This window comes from Acromyrmex echinatior, chromosome 10 (assembly GCF_024713525.1).
Source record: "Acromyrmex echinatior isolate Ae372 chromosome 10, ASM2471352v2, whole genome shotgun sequence".
Lineage (NCBI taxonomy): Eukaryota > Metazoa > Arthropoda > Insecta > Hymenoptera > Formicidae > Acromyrmex > Acromyrmex echinatior.
In genome coordinates this window covers 13477131-13499173 of record NC_141861.1, presented here as the reverse complement: position 1 = coordinate 13499173, position 22043 = coordinate 13477131, and the positions used below count along the sequence as shown (strand labels likewise).

General features: G+C 30.5%; 1 protein-coding gene and 1 long non-coding RNA gene across 4 annotated transcripts in view; both read right to left on the bottom strand.

Moving 5' to 3' along the window:
• Positions 1–2544: 2544 nt before the first annotated feature.
• On the bottom strand, positions 2545–20597 carry LOC147908401 (uncharacterized). The gene is made up of 2 exons (XR_015546370.1): positions 20503–20597; positions 2545–4451 (listed from the first exon to the last, which is right to left on the bottom strand). It is a non-coding gene; the product is annotated as an uncharacterized LOC147908401 (long non-coding RNA).
• The window catches only part of LOC105151380 (uncharacterized), a 159356-nt gene continuing 144670 nt past the window's right edge, over positions 7358–22043 (bottom strand). The window contains exons 12-13 of one of the 3 annotated variants that reach the window (XR_015546368.1): positions 8261–8398; positions 7358–7682 (exon numbers count right to left, since the gene is read on the bottom strand). The gene's annotated coding sequence lies outside the window, so the exon portion shown is untranslated. Of the gene's footprint in view, positions 7683–8260; positions 8399–9285; positions 20637–22043 lie in introns of those variants that run through there. The other 2 variants (XR_015546366.1, XR_015546367.1) reach the window with 2 other exon arrangements.

The following is a 22043-nucleotide window of genomic DNA, read 5'->3' as shown; positions in this document are numbered from 1 at the left end:
CGAGGAGCAGACTTCCAAAATGCATTTTGTTCCTATTTCATTTTATTATAACTTTTATTATACTGTACAAATTAAAAAATTTCAGAAATATATCCTTACTTCGATATGTAAGGAGATTCTTGAATTTGATGGATTGTAATATTCAATTCTATGAATTAAATCTATAGTAATTTGCTGATCCAATCTATACATTTGTTTAAAATGCATAGAGGGAATATCAAATGGGTTTGTAACATTCCTTATATGTCTTCTTAACATTCGCATGTGATTAAAAATTGGTTATATTTATAATAATAATATTAACAGTGATATTTACAGTCAGTATATTTTTTAACAATACTATTATATTCTTCTTCAAATAAAAGTTCACTACATAAAATATCGACGTTCATTATACATAAAAATAACGGAAATACTTTTTACAATATTTGACAAACTATAGTGCTTATAACTCTATGTATTATAATATTTTTACAGACAACTTCTTGTTAGCCGTTTGTACGAGAAATCGCATTTACGAATGTTTTACGATAATGCGTAAAAACAACTCCAGTTATAAAGCTTACAAATCTTAGAGAACAAGTTGCGAGCCTTACGAGTCTGCTTAGAATTGACCTATTAAAATAAGAGATACACATAGATACATAAGAGAAAAATATCTGTTCCATCAACTATCATTAACGTAACAATATAATAATAAACTTATTGCGAAAAATATTGCCTCGGCCGGGAGTCGAAACCGATCTCTTGCATTTCGTGCGAGCGTCCTAAGCCTTTAGACATCGAGATCTTAACAATATTCCTCGCAATAACCGATGTGTATAGAGAGTTACGCATTGTAGACGAGCGTGTATAAACAATAAGATTGGAAATAAGACCATTTATGTTAGATACATTAATTTAAATACGTTTTATAGTGAAACGTTTAATGTTTTAATTAATGTAATGACAATTAAATATCACAAACTATAACTTGTGCGGTGGTTTTTTATGCTCTTCTTTTTATTAATTATTCTTCGTTTTAAATATAACCACGTTCGTTTTTATGATGTATTGTAAAATTATTGCTTGTTCTGTACGATTTCCTGGTTCAGTTCATGATGCTGCAAATGAGCAGAATTAGAGCTTTTTTGAGACAAAATTATAAAAATGGATATCAGCAAAGGCATTTAATTGGTTAGTTTATATAAGAAATACATTGTATATTATATTATACAATGTATATTATATTATACATATTACATTATATTATACAGTACCTTTTTATGCATATATATTATACGTATTAAACTGAAATATGTCTTTTATAAAATATAAGATATATATTTCTTCTTTCAGGAGATAGTGGTTATCCATTAAAACCATGGTTGTTTACTCCATTTGAAAATCCTAGTGAAAATACTCCAGAAGCAGCATTCAATGCAGAATTAAACACTGTTTGCAATAGTATTGAAAGAGCGAACGGTATTGGATGTTTTAGGTGTCTTTCTAAGCATAGAAAGTTATATCATCCTCGATATAAAAATATTATTTATACTGTTTGTGCAAATATTATTTATACCGTTTGTATGCTTCATAACATTGCAATAGATGCAAGATTATTATTACCTGAAAATGAAATAGAATGCAGGAATTCAACGTGTTTGATAATAATGTTGAAGATATAAAATTGTTGACAAATTAACTCTCTATCTCTATTATAATTCAAAGTCTAATAGTTTTAAAAATTTGTAATGTAAAATATTTCTAGTTTTAGACGCAGGCAATGATTTATATCATCAGGAAGAGCTGCTAGAGCAATATAGATAAGAAATAATTTTTAGAATTATTTATTTCTCTTCCCACTTCTGCTTACAAATATATATATATATTGTAATAAAAAAGATTAACAGTGCTTTTACTTTGATAGTGTTATATCAATAAAGAAATAAATTGCACATCTGGTAATGTTTGACGTATATACAATATATCACAAACAAATAAAAAGGTACTTATATTATTATATAGACAGAACAATTTAAAGAGTAATCTTCAATAAATAAAGATTAAACATTAATTAACGATAAACACAAAATAATCAGTCATTATCACTTATTAAAAAATAAAAATTATTTTAGTGATATATTTTAAGAATGTAGAAATTAAGAGCTTCCCGTTTGCCCATGTTATGATTGATCACAGTTTTTCCACCGTTTTAATGCTGTAAATAGCTGATAGTCAAGCATAATGTAGTTAAACGGATGTCATGTAAGAATTATATTTAATTAATTTGTTAGTTAGAAATTCTCTATCTATTGTTTGTTGGAACATATTTTATAATGAACTTATTAATAAAAGTATTATTAATAAAAGTATTACAAAATCAATAAAACAGATTATTATAATAAAATTAAATTTTAGATTTTTTTAAATATTATCAATGACTATTAAATGTTAATATTATTGATAATAAGTTAGATATTCTTATCAATGAATTTAAATTCTGGATGAAGAAATTGCAATTTTGCAACTTTAAAATTTAGTTTACTTTTTTTGTGTTCCAAATTTTCTTTTTTTAAATTTATACAATATAATTTTCCGTAAATGTTTTAAAAATAGTATTAAATTCAGATATAGTTTTTGTTGACTCATTGTTATTTTGCAACAATTTTTTCGTTAATGGCTGATAATGGTTTTGCTCTGGAATTGAAATATTTTCTTTTTAAAGTTTTCGTGGAAACGCTACAAGGAAAGCTTTTTCTTTTCTCTTTATTTGAAACTGTTTGTATAGCTACTGTTTGTATATTTCAAGATTTTTTCTTGAAATGTTCGCATCTAACACATTGTTCACACTCTCATCGATTAGTATTATACTATCTACAAAATCAGATGTTAATACATCATTTTCATTGATATGGATTGATTCTATATTATTTGTAATGCCAATATTTTCCACATTAGCATCAGTATTTGCGTTGGATGAAAGTTCCAATCCCTCGTATTGTATAACATCAGTATTTCCAGTGACAATTTTATGCAGATAATAAACGTTTTTCAAGTTCACTCAAACATATTCGATTGAGGCCCAGAGCCTGTTTGAGATCTGTATTCACATTTTTTTCCATGCTTTGCACGAGTAGCATATTTCCAATCAGTAAATCTCTGCAATGTGAAAGATAGAATCAGTAATTATTAGAGAAATAAAAGATAAAAACATTATACATTTAACACAAAAACTCTTAAAACAATATAAAATAGAATTGTGAATACTGTATATATGAGTATTACATACTTTCTTGCATTCATCAGGTATTAAAAGTGAACCAGCACCCGTTGCATTAAGTTTATTCGATAATTCTTCCCACTTTTGAGAAATATAATTTTCACCTAAAGTAAGATCTACTGTTCCGCTTCTGAAGGCATAATCATTTTTCAAAAATGACAAATAGAGTTTATATTGTTCTTTTGATGTATTTTGTGTTCTTTTTCGTTTTTTCCTTTTTTCTTTCTGTCCGATGTTATCATAAGAACTGTGATAACAATAATTTATAACTTATAGATTAAGTTATATTATGAAGAGTATCTCAATGATGATGTCAAAAATGTGAGAAAAGTATTTTATAATTACACACAAAACTTAATAATTAATACATACCTCATTTTTTAACTGAAATATTTTTCACATTAAATATTTTGATAATTTTTTTACGTTCACGATTAAACTTAGAATAACATACCACACGTCACACGATTATGACGATCAGAAGGATACCGATTGACCACTTTACGAATGGGCCAGCCATTCACAGTAACCGATGCCTACAGGTTTTTCGCTAAAGAGTGGCTGATATTTGTAAATCATAACGTTCAATCGTAATTATACGATATGCAATACAGATGCGAGAATAACAGTTTATATAAAAATGTAACTCTGTTTCTTACGAGAACTTCATAAGCTACAATTTTACGATTTTACGATTTAACGACACATTTGCTTAGAATTGACCCATAGATTTATTTCCATTTATCAAAATTATTTCACATTGAAAAAAAAATTATAAGGAAAAGTGCCATATCAAGTTGTTTTATCTATCCCACTAACTATCATTAACATAACATCAATATGTTATAATTTTCTACGCAACTGTGTAATCGTTACACTCACATTATATTAAATTTAATATATTAATATTAGTAAGAAATTATAACATTGATGTTATTTTTGTTGGTATTTACGGAAGTTATAGTATAAAACATTTATATGCACGCTTCGATACTAATGCAGTATAACGCAGTATAACTGATTTTGAAGGTTTCCCATCAGGAATTCTGGCAGCATCAACCCATTTTTGTTTCAATTTAAGATCTTGATCAAATCTTATGCAGCAATACCCTTCTTCATTAGAATTGGTGCAACTTGGAACACTGTATCTGATCTGGTAAGCATTTCGTAATATGCACAATACAGATATCTGGAATATAAAAATTCGTAATTTTATTTCACCTTTATATGTACAATGGATGAAGGCATATACTTTTAAGATTAATAATATGTACTCATGATTAATAATATGTATGTCACTTATAAAGACTTCATTAGTTGTAAAAAAAAAATAACGAACTGCGATTTTTTTCAACTTTTCTCTAATCTATTTTAATCAATTTCTGCATTCGGGAATGCCCTATGGAGTTTTGATGACTGCATCCAATCAGAGGAGATCGAGTCACGTGATGCAGTTTGCCACTCTCTATGAGACTCTCTAGGAATCGCTATCCATCTCTAGCAAAAAGAATATGTAGGGTGTATTCCGAACCGGATTAGTTTAGCTTATTTTTTTTCCTAGATGTTAGCAGCTCCATAATTAAACCGAAGTGTTCCGAACCTGTTACGTTTAACCAAGTATTGCTCAAGTATTGTAGGCAATAAATGTTGTTAGTAACAACAAAAAAAATGTATCATTTGGAAATTCGAGACCGCAATGAAAAAATGTATAATTTTCTGATGACAAAAAACGTTTATGATTTAGCGCATAATGATAAGCTCATATGAATATTAACGTAATATTGCAACACCCAAATTTTTATCATACTTAAAATTTTCAGATCTATCATATGCAGAAAAATTTTTGATAATGATAAAAACAAAAGTATCCTGCATTATTTCGAAACAAATCTGCAATAAATGACGAAACACACAATAAAAAAGTTAACAGATAGGTCAAATACTATTGAACTTTATGTGTCAAATAATATTTTTAGCAAACTAATAATGGTGAAACTCAGAATGTGTGACAAATCCTTTTCGCGTATTTTCTTACTTTCTATTATAAGTTTTTATTTCTATAGATCCACAGATTGGTGTATAGCTGTTCAATAAGTACAGTAAAGAAATACTCAAGCAAATATGTATCATTGCATAGGTACAAATGTTTCTAAAGATAGAGCTGAATGAAAATAGACAGTTTGATAATTATGATAAAAATGAAAATAATGAAAATATAATTATGTACATTACAGGTAAAAAAATGTATTATAATATGTTTTATAATTAAATAAAAATTTTTGTTAGGTGCTTCGAGACATCATTGGTCTACAGAGCAAACGAAATTGCTACTATTTCTGTTTCAATTAAGCAAAGAAAAAATTTCAATTAAGCACAATCGCCTTTGGAATGAAATATCAGCAGGAATGAGAGAGAAAGGTTATGCTCTTATTGCATCACAATGTAATACAAAAATGGATAGTTTAACAAAAGCTTATAAGAAATGTTGTGATCATAATCGCCAAACTGGAAACGCGCCAAAAAAAATTGAATATTATGTAAATACAATAAATATATAATAATTGTTATATTATTGACATTTTCATTTATTTCATTACATTTTTATTATTTAGATTTTATGTGAAATATTCGCTAAAATACCATGAATGCAGCCTTTGTTTGCTGTTGGATCCAACAAACCATTTGGGCATCATTTAGAGGAATCATCGTCTTCAGGTTAATGTTTTTCTTCTATTTAACAAAAATAAATAACTTACATTTTATACAAATATAATAAACTTTTCAGGAAGTTTAAAACGTGACAGCATAAATAAGGATGATTGACACAATTTTTGTAATTAAAAAAACAAAAGTTAGATTGACAAAAAATATAAAGAAGCCTAATTGGCAATTCTTAGAGATATTCAAAAAAAGCTGTAATTTAATTTAAAAGAAATATTTTATTTTATTTTTAAATATTTAATCGTTTTGTGACTAAACTTTGTTATTATATTCTTTGCCAATGATTTACGTTTACCAAAAAGCAATGATACTCATTTTAACATATAAGTATAATAAATATATTAAGAAATACATTTTTTTTTAGTTTGTATATATATATTTAATATAAATATATTAAGAAATATAATATAATTTTTCGCAATAAATTTATTACAGTTTTTTAATTTGGGAAATTTGGGGGGATTAATATTTCAGATTGATTGCGTTGAAAGTTCAACAACCATATCAATACATAATTATCATTTCTGAAATTAATTCATTTATATGAATATATATATATTAGTTCAACATCTCAACACTCAGATCGTAGTAGCACTTCGTATTTAAAGTAATGTTATTTAACATAAACGGTCTTTTCAATCTTATTGGATATTAAGAAATACATTTTTTTTTAGTTTGTAAACATATATTTAAAAGAAGTTATCGTTTTGTTGATATTTTACATAAAAAGATGTATCCTAAGCAAAATCAAATTATTTTTATATTAGCTAAGACAGTGTAATACATAGAATAAAAATAAAAATATGCTATTATACAAAATGCAATTATCAGTTAAATTTAGACAAGACAATTTTTTATTTGCTTTCTTTTGATAATTCCTTCTTGTTGTTGTTCTGGAGTAATAGTTAAAGGTCCAGCATCTTCAACAATCTCGTTTGGAAGAATAATCGGATATTCAATCTCATCTCTTTATATGAGACAAATATTATGGAGAATACAGCAAGCAATAATAGGGGATGAGGTCTGTCCTTCGCATCGGCAATTTGTCTAATAAATATTTCCATTGTCCTTTTAAAAGACCTATAGACTGTTCCACAAACATTCTGCTTCCAGATAGAGCATAATTATAATTGGTTTCGTCAGCTGTTAGATGTCCATTGTCTTTATATAGCCATAACAGATTTTTGCAGAGTATAAGCTGAATCGCCTATGAGGTGTTTATTATAAAAAAAATTGTCATTGTATTTTTATTGCAATCTAGAATATTTAAACACTTTCATATCATGCATTGATCCTGGCATTCCAGCGTAGCAGTGGATAAATTCTTTCTTTTTATCAAACAACTTATAAACAAGAGCAATATTGTATATTGTTTCTTAATAGAATCGATAAAATCTAATATTTTATAATGTATTATATACTTGTATAATGTATTATATACTGTATAGAGTGATGTCCTTTCCGGTTGATATAAGCAAGTACATTTTCTTTTGCTGCAATTGTAATATGTGTTCCATTCACAATTCCAATTACGTCAGGGAAATTATATTTTCTTTCTATATATCTACTTGTGATTTCTGTTTCTTCAAATGTCGGCCAATGAATAAAATAGTTCCAAAAATAACACAGAGCTTTTACTATTCTTTTTACAGCTTGCCAAGCTGTAGCATTTCCTACATCAAACTTGATTACAATAGATCTATATAAATAAAAATGATAAATAAATAATTATAAACAATTTATTGGCTATTCGAACAAAATCAAAATAAATTGGATAAAGGAGCATAAAAGCCAATTTATAAGATATATGTGCAAGTGTATGTTAAATAATTTCTTCGTGAATATACAAACAAGATGATGCAAACGAGTCGACCTTATATTAGGTCATCTTCAGAATTTATATAAATTTTTAAATATATAACAACGCTGGTAAAATCTGAATATAAAAATTAACATTGAGTTAGTTTATCGATTGTTCCTTTGTAGTATTAATGTTATCAAAATTAGAATAAAAAAATTTTTATATTGAGATTTTACTAGCGCCATTACATATTTAAAAATTTATAAAAACACTGAAGATGATCTAATATAAAATCGAAACATTTGCGTCATCTTGTTTGTATATATATATTTACGAAGAAATTATTTATCATACACTTGCACGTACATTTGGCGAATTGGCTTTTATGTTCCTTTATCCAATTTATAAGTAAATACTCGCTTGAAGTAGAAAAAGTTTATAAAAATATATAAGAATATATGTAAATATATATTTACCTATATGAATTAGGTGTTCCTAATATACATACAAAGCAATATACAATTCCTTTTTAGATGAAATAACAGGACCACTTTCCTCAGTTTGCAAATATGGTTTTAAAAAATTTAATAAAAAATAAAGTGTTGCGACTCATCCTGAAAATCATATGTAAGGTTAAAAGTAAAATAAGTAATTAGTTTACTACATGTTTATCGAAAATGTTGTTTAAATTCTTTATTATTATATGCATATTACTGTTTCAATAAAATATTTTATTCTCGGTATTTTTCGACGTATTTTACTTTCATCAAGAAATAGTTTTATATCTTCATCGTCACTCTCACTTGAACTAGAACTTGTGAAAACTGTCTCGAATATTATATTCGCTTTATTTATTCATTTTGCAAATTATATAATAATTATAAAAAGAAAATAAAAGCAAGCTCATAAGCTGCAACTCGGGAAAAAATTCATATGTATGAACATATGTTATATTGACCGTCGGGTTAGAACACTTTTCAGTTTAGTTACGGAGCTGCCAACATTTAAGAAAAAAAATTTTTTTTTAAGCAGCTAAACTAATCCGGTTCGAAACATCCATAATAAACAAACATAACATAAAAAAACACGATTAACGCTATCACCGCCGGCGAGTGGAATGACTTTCTAACAGGCCGCATGAACAAATATTAAATTGCAAGTCTCTAGAAGATAAAAAATTTAGTAACAAATTTTTTTCTACAAAAAATACAACTGTCAGAAATTCTATAAAACAAGTTCGATATTTTAATATCGAAGAATTCAAGATTTTCAAGAAAAATTTTTAACGAAGAATATTATGTAGTTCTGAAATCAAGTTTTTTTTATTTTTTTTCTGGTATTTGTTACAATAAATAATGATGGAAATTGACATCTCATCATTTTTGCGTTAGCATTTGGCTAAATACTCACGAATTTAAAAATCTATTGATAAAACATATTAATCTTCATGGTTGTTAGAATAAACCAAAAAATATTAAATTCATCAGTAAAACAATAAGTATAGCCTCAGGATATGATCATGTTTGTATTTATACAGGCAAGCATAGTGCTTACACTTTACATATGCGTATCTCTTTTAAAAGATACACGTGTATATATAAAATACATATACATACATATTATAATATACGTACACAAAAAATATTTACTTATCGAAAACTCATAAGTAACGCGAAAATATTAAATTAATAACAAATTCAATAGTATTTGAGGCTTCTGAGTAGTCGCTGGGATCATATTGAATCATAACATTATAAACAAAAAATAATGAAATAAACAAAAAATGAAGTTTTTTGTATGTTATTTGTATTTAAATAAAAAGATTTGGATAAAACAAAGTATGATCAAACAAAGTATCACTTTAAAACATTTGTGAAAATGGAAGAAAGCTTGTTTTATCTCTCTTGACATCACTGTAGATAGGTTGAGAGATTTTCTTTTAGAAGATTTGTCTTTCCACCGAAATTTTTTAGCAGTACAAAAATTAGAAGAATTTTTGAGAAATTCTTTTCAGAGGAAAATACAAAGAAATATTTAAATTACGCTAAAAAATCGCAATATATGGGAATAACTTTCAAACAGACTTGGCAATTAATACTGCTTGACAGTCAGCAAATAAGCGTAAGACACATATAATGAATAGGCTACGTATTGGTAAACGCATTTCTAATACCAAACATCCAAGAAAAACTAAAAATGATTCGCAAAAAAGAGAAAAAGTACGCGATCGTGAACAAACGCAGTATACCGGAATTCAAGCAAGGAGAACAAATATTATTCCGTGATGAGAAGCAGTGCTAGATACTAGCCACAATAGTTGACAAAACACCAGAACCACTCTCTTATATTATCAAAACAACAAATGGTAGACAACTAAGGAGAAACAGTTGGTTTTTGAAACTTTTAAAGAAGTCTATAATAAATTAGTTGATTTCACCTAGCATCGTAGAAGAAGGAGTAAAACAAATACCGAGTATTCCACATCGAAAAGAATAGAAACAGAATAGCCCGGATAGACACCCTTTGGAACAATCAGAGAAAGCAAATGACCCAGAACAAGTGTTAGTGCAAGAACAAGTGACTCCCAAGCAACACCTGTTCTCAAATCGCGTTATGGAAAGACAATCCGTCCTAAAAAACTTTTTGACTATTCAGTTTACAAAAGAAGGAGGATGACGGATGGCAATCCTGATTTACCATATGCATTCATAAGTTGCCACAGTAAAGTGTTTTTATTAACATAAAGTTGGCCATACTGAAACACACTATCATCGACAATAAACAACACGACACAACGTACTCTCGTTACTTACTTGTATCTAAACGATATAAATAAAGATATTCGCAAATAAAGTGAGCCTCTTTACAGATACCATTGTTCCTACATAGTCAGTTTTGATCCAAATTTCAAAACCAGTTCCTCTCCCAAAAGGATTTCATACATGCGCGTCTCTTTCTCTGTATTATCCAACATCTCTCGAGGGCTAATGTATTTCTCATGTTTAAAGTTTGGTCATATTAGTTCCGATGACAAAGAAACTCCCCGTTGCGCTAGATGCGGACAGAGCAAACATGATAAGATTGAGGATTGCCCCTATTTCAATCTTGCTCCCCTAACTGTGACCTAAAATACCTTCCTTCCAATAAATGTTCGATTTACATTAAACAAAGGCAGATTTATCAACATCGTGCAATAGAAAACGTACGCGGGAGTACGAGCAAAACTTGAAGCTACATCTTACACTTTCATTAATATTTTCCTCATTCAGAACAATTTCCCTCTCCTTCCTTCCTCTCTTTCTGCACATTCCCGTTCTCAAATCCAATTGCCTCGATCATATTAAGACGTCAGTCTCTATGAAATTTTGAAATTTATTTCCGAATTCGGATTACCATTGTACAGTGACATTGCACGGCCCCCACTAATCCACATCGCGGTGGACCTACTCTTCCGGGAAACCATTGTAACAATGCGCTCCGCAGAAATCTCACTGAATCCTCTGACCCTCCAACACCTCCCCCCCTCTCCTTCTCGTAAACCTAATCCTCAAGTTAATTCATTTGCTAAACAGAATATGCGAGACGCACAGCTCTATATTAATTGCCCAATAGCAGATAGCAGAATCCTTCTGCAAAAGAAGCAAAACCTCCTTTTCCCTACCTCTTCCAATTCCCCTTTTTCTTCTAATGTGCAGGAGCTATAGTCATTCGGATCTTACATTCTTTATTTGCACGCTTCCTGACTTCTTTAATAAACTTCTAGGTAACATTTCTTCCGCGCTATATGAATCATAGTTGGATATTGACCTTCATCAAATTCAGGAAATATTGAACAATTTCACTTGCAATTAATACAATAGTCACCATTTCCTCTCTTTCTATAAATCAAGGATCGTAGCATTTTTGTCGCATCTTTTTCTGGAACTGGCATTCTGGAGCTGAAAACAAAAAATCAGACATAGATAAAATGGCTGAGAATTACGATTACATCATTATACTTGCGGAAACATGCTTAAACCCCCACGGATTTGTATGCGCTTCGATTCTACATCACATGATATGAAGTATGTCTGTTCTCTCTCTCTCTCTCTCTCTCTCTCTCTCTCTCTCTCTCTCTCCTTCCCCCTCTCCCCCACCCTCCTCACTCTTTCGCTTCCCCCCCCCCCTCTCGCTCTCTCCCTTCTTCCCTCCCTCTCTCCTCTCTCTCGCATACGTAATTCCATCTTGCATTCGAGCTTAAATAACATATTAAATTTGCTCCCCTCTATGGAGATCCTTACAATCTCTATCACCTTTAATGATTCAGACCTTGCTATTATTGATATTATCGACACCCCAATGTTTCCTCTCGACTCACTTTTCATTCAGGATCTTACTAATCAATGTTACTTATCGAAGACTTTAACGCCCATTATTCCCTATAGGAGAATATACCATCGTGATCCAACGCCTCTTGTCTAACTATAAGTGAATCGATTGAGTCTTTGTACTAATCTGCACAAACCCCCCTTCCTTCCCAACTTTATCTCATTCTCTCAGGGCCTCCTATAACCATCTTAGTCTTTGTTTCATCAAACATAGCTCCTATGCATATATTCACAAGGTCTCCTGGGAAGTGATCACTTCCTAATTATTGTCAATATTAACAGCCTAGTTAGATCGACTTCACATAAAATATGCCTTTCGCGCATACAATGGCAATGTGTTTCAGTGAAGCTTAGCGATCGACATCTATAACAAGACTTTATCCTCTACACAACCTCACTCCAGTAGAAAGACACAATATACTTACCAAGGAGCTTTTCTCCTGCTTCCCAAAATCTTTCCCGTCGAAGAACTCTAAATGAGTTAAATATTTTAATGAAGGAGGCTACTCGTTTCGGGGCCCTCCACCGGTTTCTTAGTGGATCCTACAATGCGACGAAGTTGTATACAAGTGTTTCCGCACTTTTTAAAATCTATAGGCAATTCCGTACCATTGAAAATTTAAGTGTATCGTGAAGCTGTGAGACAAGCAAAATGTACTCTTCGGAAAGAGGAGAGGGGAAAACGCAAAGATTGGAAAGCTTCCTGTAAAAGTCTCATTCATCTTACCCTCATCTTGGAGACGTGGAAGATGATTAAAAAATTTAAGAATCGCCGATTAGCACTTTCAAACTCGTCGGAAGGTGATAACATTTCTCATTCATTTTTAATGACACTCGGAGAATTATCGGAAATATATGCCCTGATTCTTGCTCTCCTCCTGCTTCTGATATTCCTACACATCCACAAGTTCCTTGCTTTGGTTAAACTCTCCCTTTTGATGCGGCAAGTTGCAGGCCGCTTTGAAATCGATCAAGGCTTCTTCTAGTCCAAATCCTAAACTATCTGCCTCGACCGCATAGACTATCAATTCCTTAAAACTTTCCCTAATGATCTTTTGACATGTCTCCTATCCATTTTTACCAACTCTTTCAAGCAATTACCTTTCCGGAACAGTTTCATTCGATCGTTCCTAATCCTTAAACTTCAGAGGAGTTACCATCCCAACATCTTCCTCACATCCTGTATACTTAAGATTATAGAGCGCTAATCCTCAATTATTCTGATTCTCGATTATACTGATTGGCGGAATTTCTCTCTTCCTCCATGTCACCTTTTTTTTCAAACAATCAGTTCGGATTTAGGAAATTCAGATCCTGCTAAGCAATTTAATAATTCTCACTACTAACATTCACACAGGCTTTATACATAAACTGGACATAGTAGCAATCTTATAGATATCAAATCCGCATTTGACAATGTACTGCCACATATTCTCCTGTACGACCTCATTGATCTGGATTTCCCTCCTCTCTTTATTAATTTCATTAAAAATCTTATTTTGTTTCGCACAATTCAATTTGTTATACAAGACTTTCTTTCGGATCCGCTCACATCTCGCCAGCTTATACACATTGGAGGCTTTACGTTCGGTTGAAATTTCATTGAACAGTATAGCGGCATTCTTAGCGAGCAGGGGTTTGGATATCTCCCCTAACAAAATTCAAATGATGATCTTCACGAAAAAAAAAGAATCTCTCCACGGAAAACTTGAGTATAGACTTTGCGGGTTATACCATTTGTCCTTCTCCCTCTGTTAAGTTTCTCCAAGTCATTCTAGATCCTAGACAAAAAATATTTGGGACATATCATTTCCAAAAGAAAGAGAACAACTCAAATCATTGTCGCTTTAAGGAGCACACAGTGGGGAGCCCACTCTAACTCCACCTCCATCTCACAATATACAGAGCATCCCAAAAATACGTGGTCAAATTTTAGTATCGTATTGTATTGTCCATAAGGAAAACCATAATGGAAAAACATGATAAACATATAAACACAGATCCGGAAACTCTTCTTTTTTGAGATATAAACATTTTTTATTTATCTCCAAAGTTTACATAAATAGAACAGAAATCATACGAAGTAAATGTTGTGATAGAGTAAGTGATACTGTTATCAAAGACAGTTTATTATAATAAATTAGTTTTTATCTATGTTGCATGATTAAGATAGTATTACCAAGATAATTTATTCAAATATTGAGGCAGCAGATATATTCGTTTAATATATGGATGAGCTAATAGAAACTTTAGAGAAGTTCAGAATCTGTATTGTGAAACACAAGGTAGTTATTTTCAGTAATTTCTTCAAGTAAATTACAAACCTTTAAAATATTCTTTCGTAAACAAATATTTTAAAAAGGAAGAATTTCCGGGTATATGTTTACATATATGACTTTTTCATCCTTAAGGACAGTAGAATACGATATCAAAGTTTGGCCACCTATTTCTGGGACTCCCTGTATAAATCTATGCTTAGATCATTATGGAATATGCCTCGTCAATATTCGCTCTCAAAGATAATAATTCTTTAAAAAAAACTCCAGCGTGTTCAAAACCACGACCTCTGTTACGATTATCATAACTCTCCAATCACAATCCGAATCAATGTGATGCATCCGGTCTTTCTCTCCTCAAACATCGATTTCAATATCTTGCAGCCATATACTTTATTAAAATTATATCGGTGGAGGATTATTCTGTAGTTACAAAAATGTTGCGACTCTGTTCCAGGATTCCTCTCCCTCCACCCCGCTTTTCATACTTTGGCATGTATTTTGGAATGCCCTTACATTTTTACAAATGTGATCCTTCAAAAGTCAAATGCACTTAGAATCTTCTCTCCTTACATTCCGTTTTTCATTCATTTCCTCCATAACCACCTTATCTTACTTCCTCCTCAGATCCTTAAGAAAATCGATTTTCTCCCGTGTCAGAATGCTCAGTGTGTATTTGAGAGCTTCTTTGGAGGTGTGATTAAACACTCTATGGTATTTTATACCAACAACTCTCAAAAGTTGATGATAATATTTATATTGGGACGGAGGTTACGTTCCACAGTTGAACCATTAGACGATGTACAGAATCTTCTCTTATGTCTCAATTTACACAGTGGAAGCATGGGCTATTTATAACGCTTTGCTTACTGCTTTAAATCTAGACCTAAAAAAAATATCCATAATTTCAGGTTCTAAAAGTGTGTTAGAAATGCACTGTGATATTCGAGGTAACGAAATCATTGACCAGCTAGCCAAAAGAGCTATCTGAGAAGGCATATAGACCAATTTTAAAGTTCCATGTTCTGACCTCTTTACTATTCCTAAATTTCAGCTAACTAACTCTTTTGAGAAATACGTAGAAAGATCATCCTAAATTAAAGGAGAATATTTTTTTAAGAATATTTACAATGGTAAAAAGAGGCCTTGATTCACTTCTCTCGCATATCCATTACTACACTTAATCGTAGCAATCACTTTAACTTGAACTGTAGCAATCACTTTAGCAATCACTTTAACTTGAACTCTTTCGGAAAAATATTATAGAAAACCTTTCCTACTGTGGCTTCTCCTCCCAGGATCTTCAACGCATAATATTTTATTGTCCTTCACTGCACATCACGCCTACCCCCTTTGTCATGCTCTGACTGAGAATAACAGCTCTATCAACCACGCTACAAGCACTGCTCAATCCTTTATAAAAAATTTACCGCTTATTTGTTAGCTTCAGTAAAGTCATCATCAGAACTTTTGATTTTTGTATTTACACAGTGCTTGCGTAGACGTTTCGACCCCTGAGCACGGACTTGTTTTAGCGGTCTGGTGATAGCAGCTCGTCCCTCCTGCCGTGAGAATTAGAGCCGTATGGATTTCATTTTATTTGGTGACTTAATGTCGCCAGCTGAGCCTGCCAACAATCAGAAGCTTCTATACACCTTTCTACGCATAGTGAGAAATCTAACGACGTGATATCGCCTTTGTACTCATGGAGACAGGAGACATAAACAAGAAGAAGATCTACTTAGAATCGAAAAGATAGCTTTATTCTATTTTTAGATGTTTTAAAGTGATTTTATTATTTTTTATCAAATTCTCTCTTTATTTACAAATGACATGCAAGAAACTTATTTCTCGCTTATGTCGTCACAATCTAATATGATCGCAGCAACTACTCAGGAGCCTTAATAATTGTTTATATGCGGACCACCTTTATCTCCATTCTTTTAGCTTCAATAGAAAATACACACATCGAAAAAGTTTTATATCGATTAAATTGCGTATTTATTCATGTGATACAAAGAAATAACGTCAATAACACTAACATTATGCGTTGGAAGAAATAAAGTGAACAGGTAAAGTTATATAAGAAAAACTATTTTTTATCATAACATAAAGAGAGAAATTCAAATTGAAAAGGGGGTGAGACGCAAAACTTTTTTCGATGAGTATATTAATAAGAATTAATTAATCGCAATAGCCAAAATGACAAATTTATTTTTTCTCTTTGAACGAAGAACACAATTCTTTAACAATCTAACGTTACAATCGTTATATCGTGGCAAGCAAATATCATTGTCGTCGAGATTATTCTGATTTATGATCACAAAGCGTGTGATCACGATGCGAAATAAAATACTAGCGTTTATTGCACGTAGCCTTTCGGTTATTGATAGAAGCTATCAATTAATTTTGATTATTTCTTAAAAATTAATTAGCGACTGATTCAATCTGTTCTTTTATTTTTCAATCACATGAAATTGTAATTTAATTCGCTCGTTCCCAATTTATTTTTTATTGTTACTATTTATTTTTATTTTCGGAACTAATACAACAATGTATTTCATTTTCACAAAGATATCTTATTATATATTCTCATTTTTCTCTCATTATTTTTTAGAAAATCAGATATAGTAATAAGTTGATATTGCGAAATTCATCATTATTTTTGCAGCTAGTGGCGATAATCTACTCATCAAAGATATTACACAAAAGGAGTTGAATAGTATATTATTGGATACACACACACGTGCGCGCGCGCGCGCGCACACACATACACATACAGGGTGTCCGGTATGACTAAAAACCTCTCATAAGTAGGTAGAGTGGACAAAACTGAACGGACTGTCGAGAAAAGTCCTGTACTATTTTATAATAATTAGCGAGAAATTAATTCTTAAAAATCTGCGAATAAGCATATATTCGCAGATAGTATCATAGGATAGTAAGTACACAGGAAGTTGTTTACTATTATATAAACGGCAATGGCAACGTATGAGTGGCGAAATAAAAAACTTCCCCACATAAGATGGTCATATCTTGGTGCGTGTTTGCATATGATAATATACCAGATGGACACTCATCACGCTCATTTAGATACACGCTCATTTGGTGATTTTTAGTAATTCAGGGTCATAGACCTAAAAAAATCTGGAAAAGTTATGGAAATTTAAATTGATCATGGAAAAGTTAGAGAAAAATATAAAAGGGAACTTTGAAATTCCCAAAAATACGCAAAATTCCCTTAAAATACTTTTATTTCAAAGAATTGTTATAATTTTTTAAATAATATGCCTAACATTTATAATCAAATATTGATTTTCTTATTGTTAGTATTGCAAATCATATACTACGCCATGCATTACGTTAAAAAAAATATAGGTAATTATTTAGATTAAGGAATACCCAATCGATGATCTTGACCTGGACATATGTTGTCATGGTCATAACCCTGAATGACCTCCGACAGATTTTAGATGGCGGTCGTCGTTCATCAAAAAGTTATTAACAAATAACGTATTATTAGCGTGATCTCTGAATTATAGAAATATTAGCCAATCTTCAGTGTTACGCATAAGAAAAAAAAGTTCTATCCATATTGTATATCGATATTCCAAGAATTCTCTAGAATGATTTTAACATGAGAATTCACTTCTGTACATGGACTCAAAATAAATTACAAGATCCTAACTTTTTTCGATTTGTGTTGTGATCAGATGAAGCAACACTTAAAGGCTCGTTTAGACAATCGATTTTGTAGCGTCACAATCGTAAGCACTGACCCGTTCATACGGAGTTACTTTCTGGCGCTACAGAAAAGTCACGAATATGAGCCAATTAGTGGCGTGACAAGAAACATTGCGAATGCGTTTAGATGGGCATTCGTGGCGTGACAGAAAAGCGCTGCTGATGTGTTCAAACGAATCATTTCGTGGCGCGACAAAGAAGCATCTAGGTCTATCTAGGTAGCATAGGTCTATAATATTTGATTGACAAAATTACATACGACAAATTCCAAAATGTAGTGACACAAATTTTTAGCACGCAGTGCACACACTGTACATTTACACATTACGTTTATACGTGAATAAGTCAAAATAAAAAATTAAGTTTATTAACTCATCCATTGTATATTGTAGACTTTAAGAGATTATCTATCGTATAATCGTATATTGCATATTGTAGATTTTAAGAGAAAATCTTCTTTGTATCTTGGGAAAGAATGCCATTGAACACTTTATAAATAGAGGCTTGCTCTGTTATCTGGTATACTAAATGCAGAGAATACAATAATAAGATTTAAAAAATAAAAGTATGAGAAGAATTGTGTACATTGTTCACGGAACGCTTCGGAGACATGGACACTGCAAAAAAAAATCAAGCAGGTGAGATTTTGTTAAATTTTCAATTTTTTTAAACATTCAACATTTAATACCTAACATTTTCTCTTTATATAAAATGAAAAAATTATTCAATTACGAACTTATCCAATTCAATATACATTGTTTATAAATAATCATTATTTGATGAATTATAATTCGAACATGATCGATAAGAATAAATTTAATTAAGCAAAAGAATATTTATTTTCGCTCTAAACGATTCGATCGAAATTATAAATCAATAAACAATTAAATAATGAAAAACAAAAAACAAATATAAAAGTAAATAATAAGAAAAATAAAATAAATAGTTAAAGAATAAATTAATTTAATGATTAAACTATAAATCTATCAATCTAATAACAAATATTTAATATTTAGAGAATCATTATCATTCGGATTTTCAGCACAATTAACAATCGCATTCGTTTTATAGCCATAATTCTTCAACGTAAGTAGAAAAGTTTGAGAGATTCCTTGAACAGAGAACTGAATTTAATGAAAAAAATCAAAAAGTTCAGCCGCTAATTCACACAAACAGGGAATACGTCTATTTTCAACAACTTTCCTTTTTAATGCCAGTAAACGAAACGAAATCTCCAAAGTCTTTTGAAAATCAGAATGATGAATCAGGAAATGAAGCAAATACTTCTCAAACAGTTACATTACCTAAAAAAAAAGGAAAATATCAGAAATCAAGCAAATGCTTGATGTTTTTGTTTCTAATATGGAGACAATGCTTTTACAAGAAAATAATGATAATAATAGGCTTTTTTTACTTTCTTGATGGAGCCATTAACAAGCACAATTTGCATTATTAGAGCGAAGTCAATCAACACTGGATGAGAACTTATTGACAGGAAAAATTATTGACATTTGATTAATTGAATCATTATTTTTTTAGGAATCTCTAACAACCGAAAGATTTGTTTGTTTTCTTAGAAATGATTTTCCAAATTTAGCAGAAGATATTCTGAAAGATAAGGCTCGAATGTGGCTTCAGTTAGAGGATGCACCACCCCACTTCAGTATAAATATGAAGCGAGAGCTCAACAGAATGTTCCCAAACAGATAGATTAGTAGAGATGGTTCTGCAAGATCATCCGATTTAATATATTTAAACTATTATCTTTGGGGAAGAGAGAAGAAACTAGCTTATTTTCAATATCTTACTACTTCAGAAAATATAAAAGAAAAAAAATATTTATCGCAAAATAATGATTCAAGAATTATAAGAAGTCCAAGCAAACTTTTTACAAAACTACAGGCATGTCTAGATCAATATGATGAATATTTTTAACATTTACTGCCATAATAAAAAATTTGTTCCAAACTTTCAGTCTGACTTATTTTGATTTATATCTAATAGTTTGATTTATATCCATTACAATAGTTGAGTTTTCGAAAAGATACTTTAATACAAAATTATTCAGCTCATTGAATATCGATAGAACGAATAAAAAATTCCAATTAAAAAAAATCTTTCCAATTTTTTTTTTGATAGTATGAAAACCAAGGACATTTAAAGTTACTCAAGGTCATCAAAATATATTCCCCTACTTATCATACAATTTTGATAATAGAAGTCTTTCCTCTATCTTCAACTAATTTTATTTCTCTAATCTTATTTTCGAGAAAAACGTGGTGACCTTTTTATCAGACTCATCCTGTATAATAGTAAATATTCCATACTTACCTCTTCTTATGGGGCACGATTTCCCGAGTGAGTGAAGCGTGATCCACCCCATCTCCCCCCTGCTTAGAAACGTACGATTTTCCACGCGAACCCATCTCCCTCCCTTAACAATATATGTCATCGAGGAGTGGTATCTATGCATAATTACCCAATTTTTATAAAATAATTAAAATTTATATTTTATTCGGTACTTTTATCATTCAATATTTTAATCATTCTTTTTCATTTAACAACATTCTTTTTTCTAATACTCATTTATTTTTTATTAGTTTAAACATAGTTATTATTGCAAAAATTGCAAAATAGTACAAGACTTTTAAACAAATCGTCCAGTTTAATTTCACTGTATCTGCTCACGAGAGGTGATCCAGTTATTATTGGACACTTTATACATGTATATACATTGAAAAAAATTCCTGTAATTTTACATGGAAATTACATGTTTATGACTGAAAAATTATCTAAATATGATTGGAAATTTATAATTTCCAGTAAATTTCCAATCATATTTAAGCAATTTTCTGATCGCGAACATGTAATTTCTATATAAAATTACATGAATTTTTTCAGTGCACATTTGATACAAACACACGCACGCACACACATACTTACATGCATATACATACAATATACATATATACATACAATAGTATACACAGGATATATTGAATAAAAGCACTAAAAGATTTTAAGGGATGATTCCTCACACATAGGGATAGGCGATAATATCAATTATATCAATGTTTTTCTACGAAATAATCAATGATTTCAATCGATGTTACAGAATTAATTGATATATCAAGATGGATCTTTTATGACATCAATGTTGTTGCAAAATATTACACTGTATATATTTTTTATCAAACTCTTAGAGCTATGTTAGAATTCCTATCTAGGTATCAGTTTATCCTTGTTGTTCACCGATTATTAAACAAGGTTAACAAAACATTTGAGGAGTATTCGGATGAGAATACTCCTCAGGTAAATGTGTCGTAAGAGACATATTAGTCCTTTTTGTTTTGAGTAATGAGATTGACACAACTCATAGTAGAACTGATGTTACATAACTGACGTTGCCAATAATGCCAATTGTCATTTTTCGAGACAAAGCTGTAATGTAAATAACAAACTTTCATTTCATCTGTGATTGCGTATGTTTATGCGTTAGGGCCATGATACATAAAAAAATTTAAGTAGTGAAACGTAAGCGAATTGGCCAATCTCAATAAAGACCATAAAATCATAATATAAGCAAAAGCCAATCCAATATGTTGATTTCCTTATTATAATACTTCCCATACAGCACTGATTATTGCAAAAAATTTTCAGTAAGATTTCAAAATCATTTCGACTTTTCATATCTCATATGCAACAATTCTGAAAGAATTTTGAAATATGTCATATAAAATGTTGCAAAAGAAATATTTTTGAAATTGTGTTCACATGAAAATAATTTTACAAAACTTTCAATCGAGTTATAGCTGAAACATTTCATATGAAAGAAGTTGCAAACCTTGCAATTGAGCTGTTTCTGAAATTTT